This window comes from Ambystoma mexicanum, chromosome 1p (assembly GCF_040938575.1).
Source record: "Ambystoma mexicanum isolate Mex_15411 chromosome 1p, UKY_AmexF1_1, whole genome shotgun sequence".
Taxonomy (NCBI): Eukaryota; Metazoa; Chordata; class Amphibia; order Caudata; family Ambystomatidae; genus Ambystoma; species Ambystoma mexicanum.
In genome coordinates, this window is record NC_090921.1 from 983,933,066 (window position 1) to 983,941,571 (window position 8,506).

The following is an 8,506-nucleotide window of genomic DNA, read 5'->3' on the forward strand; positions in this document are numbered from 1 at the left end:
CCGGGTCACCCACAGTGTACACCCCAAGGAGGCCAGGCACATGGAGGAGCTGTGCGCGACACATCCTTATTATATTGCGTACAATCATGATCTGCCCCCGTGGCCCGTGTTTCCTGTCTTACTGTCAGACAGAGAAACAGGACAGCAATTTTGCAGTACAACTAGAACGCTACAAGTTAAACATTAATTTTCCAAGGTGTATTTGGGGGAGAAAGTAGCAAGACTTTTTTTGTGGCTCCCCCCGCCCCCAAATCCCTATCCCCACACTCTTGCAATTCTGGATACCCCCTGCCTCACTCTTTTCTTCCTGAATCATGTGCAAAGAGGCAGTCAGAATTGTCCAAGACCATTGTGGCAATAAGCCCGAGCCGACGGGTCATTAACGCCTAAGGTAATGCCCCAGGGACCAAGCCCCGAGGGCATTACCCAAGCATTACAAGTAGGCGGTAATGGCACGCCGGTGAGGGGCTTATTGCCATTAGCATTCTGGGTTTTTTAGCCCCGGGATACTAATGGGGTTGTTATTTTTTTTAATCAGCTTTTGTTTTGCCGGTTGAAAAAGCTGTGTTAGTTCTACAGAGACTAGAACTCGCCTACTGCTTTATTACTACGGATCAACAGGGTGCCATTTTGGGCTCAGTTGATCCGTAGTAGTGAATGGAGAGGCTTTCAGACCCAGCGCGAGATGCACGCTAATGCGTGCACGGGATTACACTGTGGTAAGGCTCACAATTGGCACGCTGGGTACTAATTTACAGTAAATTGCAATGCATATGCTCACTTCGAGATGTTCTTGAATGCCGAAATGTCGCCGACAAGCAGACTTTGGAATATTGCATGCATACCAAAAACTTGGCAGTCCTGAAGCAGACGGTGTTGAAGGCGGGAAGGGATCAGGGAGCCAAAGCTGCTGAGCTGAAGAGTGTAAGCAACACGAGGACTAAAGGGCAGACGAGGGCAACACCAACAGCAGAAACTACTGAGGTCTTATTTTTGTTTACATGAACTTGTTCGCGCATGGCCTTAGATTCGTGACATGTGTAAACCGCGCCACTGCGCCAGTGAAAGGTTCAAACACCCTCACTTTCTCCAAAAAACCGGCGCAACGACCGGTATCGGAGCTGGGCCCTAGAATGGAAGGTCTGTCTGCACCCTCATTTCGGAGCGTTCGCCTGTCACTCGTCCATTCCCGTTTGCAAGCTCTGGCCCCATAGCAACCCGCATAGCAACAGCCTGCGCTGCCAAGGGGAGCAGTACACAGGAGAGTCAAGAGGCAGGGCGAGCCAAGGGCCAGCGTACAGGAATGCCGAGCACCACAGGGGGACAAAGGTAACTTTTATTTCCTCTTACTGTACGCCTGAAAATATATCACCTCACGCCTGGATTCCTTTCCTCGCTTTCTCTTAGCTACATTTCGTTCTCTGGTGGTGTCCTCACCAGTCATACTTTTCCGTCGCCTTCCCATTCTTACAGTTTCGCTTTCCCAATTAGAAACAGGCACGGACTGGCATACAGGGCAATGGCCGCAAAATGCTAGTGTGGGTCACTTTTTGGACCCAAGTGGGTCACTTTTTTGGCCCGTGGAGGCCAGTTTGATGTTACTTCACCATGCGGCTAGTCCAGTGCTACTGAATAAATATTCTTTAAAATGCACAATTTGAATCACATTTTTTCAAAAGCCTCTACCGTCAAACAGTCTGTCACAAAAAGAAGGAATTGCCATTTGCAACTGTGGGCCACTTTTTTCATTGGTGCCTGAGACCATTTTATACCCCATCCAACCCCGATTATAAATGCACGATTACAAGGGCTACCGTAACTTGTCAAAAACGGATGAGTTTCTGCCGCCTAACACGTAGCAACTTGATAGTCTTAGTGACGCGCACTGGAAAGTCGGCAGCGTTTCCATACACGCGCCCATTGTGCTGTAAGGATGCGAGGCTGCCTGATGTAAACATCATTGGGGTTAGCCGTATATATATTTGGTGTTGTTCTGCTCCCATTCAGTTGTGTGTGAGCCTCGTTGTAGTCGCAGCCTTCCTTACATGTGTTGCTTTTAGCTCCATTAATGACCAACCCCAGGCCCTCCCAAATCTGAGGAATACATGCCACCATGTGTGTGTGTGCAGGGCAGGTTCTAGAGCAGGAGTCGCAGCCTGTGGCTCTTCAGGCTACAGACTACAGCTCCCATGATCCTTTACCCTTGATCGTGCTGGCTGGGGCTGATGAAAGCTGTAGTTTGAAACATCTGGAGAGCCAAAGGTTGCAGACCCCTGTTCCAAACTGGAGCAAAACACCAGAATGTGCCCCCAGCCCCCAAACTGCAAACCCCGCTCCAATGTTATAAGATCATTGCAATATAAAGGAAAGCTGTTTTTGACTCATTTATAATACACTGAAACCTGCAATGCTCGCATAAAAGCCTTCAAAATAACTGCAGGCTGGGTGTGACATTACTGCCGGCCTGTAATAAGAAAAGGCCATACCTATGTCAGCTGGAATAACTTATTACAGTCACAGTGTCTGCTGATTGAGCCGGCACAGCGCAGAATTCCAGTTGCCACTGGATTATAGCCAACATTAGCTTTGCAAATTACTCTCTTCTAAAATAGATTTCTGGGACACTTTACAGCAATGAATAGATAGGGAACTCTCTATAGTAGTGTGTTGATAGTCTGCACTGCAGGTGGTTAAGATGGGAGAGCGTGAATCTATCTGCATCTTATCATTTATTTTAAACAGTGTTTAGATTCGATTAACTAAACCGCTTATACTGTTTTTCTTCAAAACATTACATGGTGCATGTGTTTTTGAGTGTTTAAGTGATTTTTAATCCAAACATATTCTACATTGATATGCAACGGCAATTGGGAGATCTCTAGCATCAGATTAAGCAAGAAGTCAGAAATTAAAGAGAATGATATTAAAGGCAATATATTATGAGAAATGTTGTTTAATTGTATTTATTGGTACACAATTACCATAGAAGCCATACAAAACCTAACATGATATACATTTTAAAATATGAAAAACAAATTCACATTTTGTCCAACACTAAAAGAAATATATGTGTAACATAAGATCAACATATTTAAAACACCTCCAAAGCCTAAAACAAATCTATATCCTACCGTAAGCGTAAAGGATATTACACATCGCCTCCGAGTTCCGTGACCTTATAAAGGAACTTGGCATTCGGCTTTTGTTCCTCTCTTTGGTCATGGATCTCCTCGGTACGTTATCAAATATATAATGAAAGTGCTTAAAAGTAATACATGTGAATTCATTCATTTGCACAGAGCACGCTCTTTCCTCGAAGGAGGTGTACTTCTGCTGAAAGGTGGTGCAAAGCCAACAAGTCTTTAAGCTCCCGCGAGTGACAGACACGAGGCGTGTCCATGAATCGATTCCTTACAGGACACTTCACTCAAAACCTTTGACTCCAATGAGGGAGATAATTGCTGTAACACTATCTACCTCATCAAATTGTTACTTTCAACAGAAAGCTCCGATCCACTAACCTGACTCCAACGAGGGGGACGATTTCTTTAATATTAACCACAACATCAAATACCTATTTTCAAAAAAACACTCCTATCCGCTTACCTGGCAATTTATAGAAAGACCCAATTGCCTTGAGAAGGACTTTCAAGTCGAAACATGTGTTGGCTGTTTTTGCTTACCGAATACCAGACAATAAACTGGAATACCTATCGGTTGAAGACTTTGGGATACTATATACATGGACAATTGTTGCTAATCATATTGGTCAAGCACGGAGTGCGAGTGGTTTCTCATCTTAGACCAAGGTTGTCCAACATACGGCCCGCGGGCCACAATGCGGCCCTCCAAGCCATTTCATGTGGCCCGCGAGGCTGTACAGACAACATTGAACAAATAAAGAAATACACCGGGCCGTGGTGGAGGACTGTTACTGCCTCTGGTGCCCCCTAAAAGGGGGGGGGCACCAGAGGCAGTAACAGGCCACGGCCCAGTTTATTTATTTATTTGTTCAATGTTTGTCGGGTCCGTGGACCCGATTAATTTATTTATTTCTGCAATGTTGGGCGGACCCAACATTGCAGAAATAAATAAATTAATCGGGTCCACGGACCCGGCAAACATTGAACAAATAAATAAATAAACCAGGCCGTCTCGGAGGACTGTTACTGCCTCTGCCACGGCCTGGTTTATTTATTTATTTGTTCAATGTTTGTCGGGTCCGTGGACCCGATTAATTTATTTATTTCTGCAAATAAATAAATTAATCGGGTCCAAGGACCCGACAAACATTGAACAAATAAATAAATAAACCAGGCCGTGGCGGAGGACTGTTACTGCCTCTGCCACGGCCCGGTTTATTTATTTATTTGTTCAATGTTTGTCGGGTCCGTGGACCCAAATCAATCGGGTCCACGGACCCGACAAACATTGAACAAATAAATAAATAAACCGGGCCGTGGGCTGTAACTGCCTCTGGTGCCTCCAGCACCAGAGGCAGTTACAGGCCACGGCCCAGTTTCAGGGGCGCAGAGTATGCGGGTGCTCCGGCCCCCCAGGCCGGAGAGAAGAGACGCAGTATGGATGGTCCTTTGTTCCATCCATACTGTGTCTCTCTCTGGCGGCCCGGGTAAAAGCCGGGTAAAAAACAATGTTTAAAAATTGTGGGACGGATGCAAAGCAAGATGCTCTTGTTTTGCATCTGTCCCTCAATTTCTAAAAATCGTTTTGGTTCGGGTATACTTCTACATCTGTGTGCACGGATGTAGAAGTACACCCAACCCAAAACGATTTTTAGAAATGGAGTCACAGAGGCAAAGCAAACCTGTCCCTCAATTTCTAAAAATCGTTTTGGGTTGGGTTTATTTGTACATCTGTGCACCCCTCTTGGCAAGAGGGGTGCACGGATGTAGAGGTACACCCAACCCAAAACGATTTTTAGAAATGGAGTCACAGATGCAAAGCAAACCTGTCCCTCAATTTCTAAAAATCGTTTTGGGTTGGATGTATTTGTACATCTGTGCACCCCGCTTGGCAAGAGGGGTGCACAGATGTAGAAGTACACCCAACCCAAAACGATTTTTAGAAATGGAGGCACAGATGCAAAGCAAGTCTGTCCCCCAATTTCTAAAAAAATCGTTTTGGGTTGGGTGTATTTGTACATCTGTGCACCCCTCTTGGCAAGAGGGGTGCACGGATGTAGAGGTACACCCAACCCAAAACGATTTTTAGAAATGGAGGCACAGATGCAAAGCAAGTCTGTCCCTCAATTTCTAAAAATCGTTTTGGGTTGGATGTATTTGTACATCTGTGCACCCCGCTTGGCAAGAGGGGTGCACAGATGTAGAAGTAACCCAACCCAAAACGATTTTTAGAAATGGAGGCACAGATGCAAAGCAAGTCTGTCCCCCAATTTCTAAAAAATCGTTTTGGGTTGGGTGTATTTGTACATCTGTGCACCCCTCTTGGTAAGAGGGGTGCACCGATGTAGAGGTAAAATGTACCCAGCGGGATCAAACCTGTGTTGCTCCTGAGCTATCCTCCCGAGACTCCGAAGATCTGAAGTACATTTAATGATACAGAACCAGAACTATTGAGCAAGTCTAACATCATCTTCATCATCATCAGAATAAATCAACACTGTTGTGGTTATACAAGAGCTAATATATTTAAAGGGATGGAATTACTCCGAATGTAGCAGCACTATTCAATAACCCAAAGTGCTTAAGCATAGTTAATGTGAAAATATGACACTTCTCACCATTGGGACAGTACTGCCTTGGACAGAGTTTCACAGTGAAGAAGTGAGCAAGTGATCCGGGGTCTGCAGCCCACACACACGCATGGCATTCCCATGCACCCACTTGCGCGAATTGCACCAAATTAGTGAGATTGTGCTCCAAGGCACACGCACAGTCTTTGCTCTGAGGTTTGACACACTCACAGGATGGGATGGCATTTCGTTCTCCTATCCTAGTTGTGTTGCTCTGCCTTTTGAGGGCTACTACAACCTGGATGATTATAGAGGGGTGGAGTAGGGGCAGTATTGGCCTACTGGGATGCAACTGGAAGGCTTAAACCTCCTTCTTACTTGCCTTCAGTAAATGCAATACATGCAAGCCAATGTTTCCACTGTTCTGCACCCCCCCTTCCCCTCGCACCAAGTTGGCGACTATGTGCAAATGCGGTAATATAAGTGCTGGTTATGTCACTTCCTATATTTGGGCACCACCCGGGAAATTCATAAGTCGGCTCCCCTGCCCGATTTATTTATTCAATGTTTGTCGGGTCCGTGGACACGATTAATTAATTGATTTCTGCAATGTTGGGTCCGACCAATAAACCGGGCCGTGGCGGAGGACTTTTACTGCCCCATGTGCCCCCTGGAATTGGATTATGCTTCTTTCATTACCACAGAAGTAATGAATGTGTATTAAAGAGATAAGCCGGTATATGTATTGGGCACACTGCACATGCTCAGGCAGCATCAATCATGCTGTGTAGAGGACAATGCTGGCCTAAATTGGTAACAGCCAGCACAGACATGTTGCTACAGAGGCATATTTTGGGCACAACCAGCATGTCAATGTTTTACATCAGTGACAGTGCTGTCTTACACTGTGGACACAGTGATCATTAAAATGTGTTGTGTTCTACAATGTTCTTGTCTGCTGTTGGTGACATGGAATGTACATGTTCCCCTTTAGAACTGATTGTAAACATATGGCTTTTTGGTCACTTTTCCTGCTGTAAAATGCACAATTTCAGCCCCATATTTGGAAAAAAAAATCTTGGGGGGGGGACCCCCCCAAACCCTCCCTATATTGTTATAGCTCCCTCGCTACGCTCGGTCGCCCCCACTATTTCCGAGAAATATCAACACATACACACTGGAAGAAATCACAAGAAACTAACCTTTCATCACTGCCCCCGACACCAAAAGCTATCTTTGGGACTGCATGGCTATGCCCTTGATGCTATTGTGTGAAAGGTCACACACCATCGCTTTTGAATATACTGCTTTGGGTCAGGGTGTTCACTTTTGGCTCGCCGGCCCTCCGGGTGACAAAAAGTGAATGCTTCGGCCCCACATTCAAAAAGGTTGGACAAGCCTGTCTTAGACGTATTCATGTAGTGACATCAGGGTTACCGCATACTACTCACCACGCAGCTGGCACACAACCCCTTTTCTCCCCAGCGCAATAGGACACAGAAAATCCCTGTTCTAGGTTTTTTTAGTACAAAGAATGAGCATGATTATAAGGCCAGAAATTACCAGAATAAGCCAAGCGAAAGAAAGTTACAGAACCAAAAGGAAGGAAGCCAAAGTCTCAGAAAGCCATGGATTTATAGATCTATGCATACATAACTTTTTTATTCTGATTCAAAGTACTATGATAGAGTTGAACTGATGTTGTTTGTGACCAGTACTGTGAAGAAGGGTGGGTAGACTGTATTTGTATTCTGTACAATGTGTCGAATCGGTGACTGTAATGTTTTAAATTCTTAATAAATAAAGTACAAAAAAAAAAGAAAGCCATGGTGGGGAGGCAGAAAAGAAAACCAAACGGAAAGGGCCCAGATCCAGATTTAACAACAGGTTGGGGTCAGTGCAGCCCACCCGGCCTATGGAAAAGGCCTTCCCATATAAATGGCCCCAATGTAGACAGAATGTTAGGGGGAGTGAGGAAGGCAAACACACTGTCCAGTGAGTAGATGGTCGAAAATGGCTGCAGCAGTGCCTCGGAATGACCTGACTCACCCACAAATACCCTGGATATGAGAAGCGGCAGAAGATGTTGACGAATTGGCACTACCTAATAAAATCAATAGTCGCCACCCAGCTTCGTTCGCAGGTCACTTGGCGAAGTAAAGATGGTCAAGGTGGCAAATGCTGCTCGATGCCAGGCAATCATTCTAGCAGGAGAATCAACAAATAGAGGCTCCAAAAGGGTCTGGGAAGAGGCAGGTACACAAGGGAGAAGGGTAGCAGTCAAGACAGTCATAGCATCCAGAAGACGACATTTGTGACACCCAAATGGGCCTATGCTGGAAAAAGTCACTCCCACAAGTCAATACCTGCACTTCCTGTGGTGCTATTTCAAGACATGCTCCACTGTGAGGGGGCTTCCATGATAATGGGCCTCATGAAAAGTTTGCCGTCTGGAAATAAGGGTGCTGGTAAGCTCACCGGCACCCTGGTTTCCGGACCGGCAAACTACGTGTTTGCCTGCCGGAGCTGCTGTGTCCAACAGGTCAGACCCTGCCGGGTGCAGCGATCACAGTAAGCAAACCCATCACAGAAGCACCGGCACCGTTAGCAATGGTGCCGGTGCTTCTGTGTCCCCATTACCATAGAGTCCTATTGGACTCTATGGAAATGGGGATTAACAAATTTACTGGCGCCTGACTTCCCAGCCACCGGACTCGTAATAAACTGGGGGCCCCGGGAAGTCAGGCATGGTACAATTCTACGGGTCCGGTGGCAACCTGCCGGTAGCACCGG

At 45.9% G+C, this 8,506-nt stretch overlaps 1 protein-coding gene across 3 annotated transcripts in view; it reads left to right on the forward strand.

Annotated features, from left to right (window-relative positions):
* Positions 1-8,506, forward strand: part of SPMIP8 (sperm microtubule inner protein 8) — a 292,584-nt gene that overhangs the window by 118,688 nt on the left and 165,390 nt on the right. The window contains exon 1 of one of the 3 annotated variants that reach the window (XM_069654435.1): positions 930-1,329. The exons of 1 other annotated variant lie outside the window; for it this stretch is intronic. The gene's annotated coding sequence lies outside the window, so the exon portion shown is untranslated. Of the gene's footprint in view, positions 1-929; positions 1,330-8,506 lie in introns of those variants that run through there. One more of the 3 variants, XM_069654417.1, reaches the window with a different exon arrangement.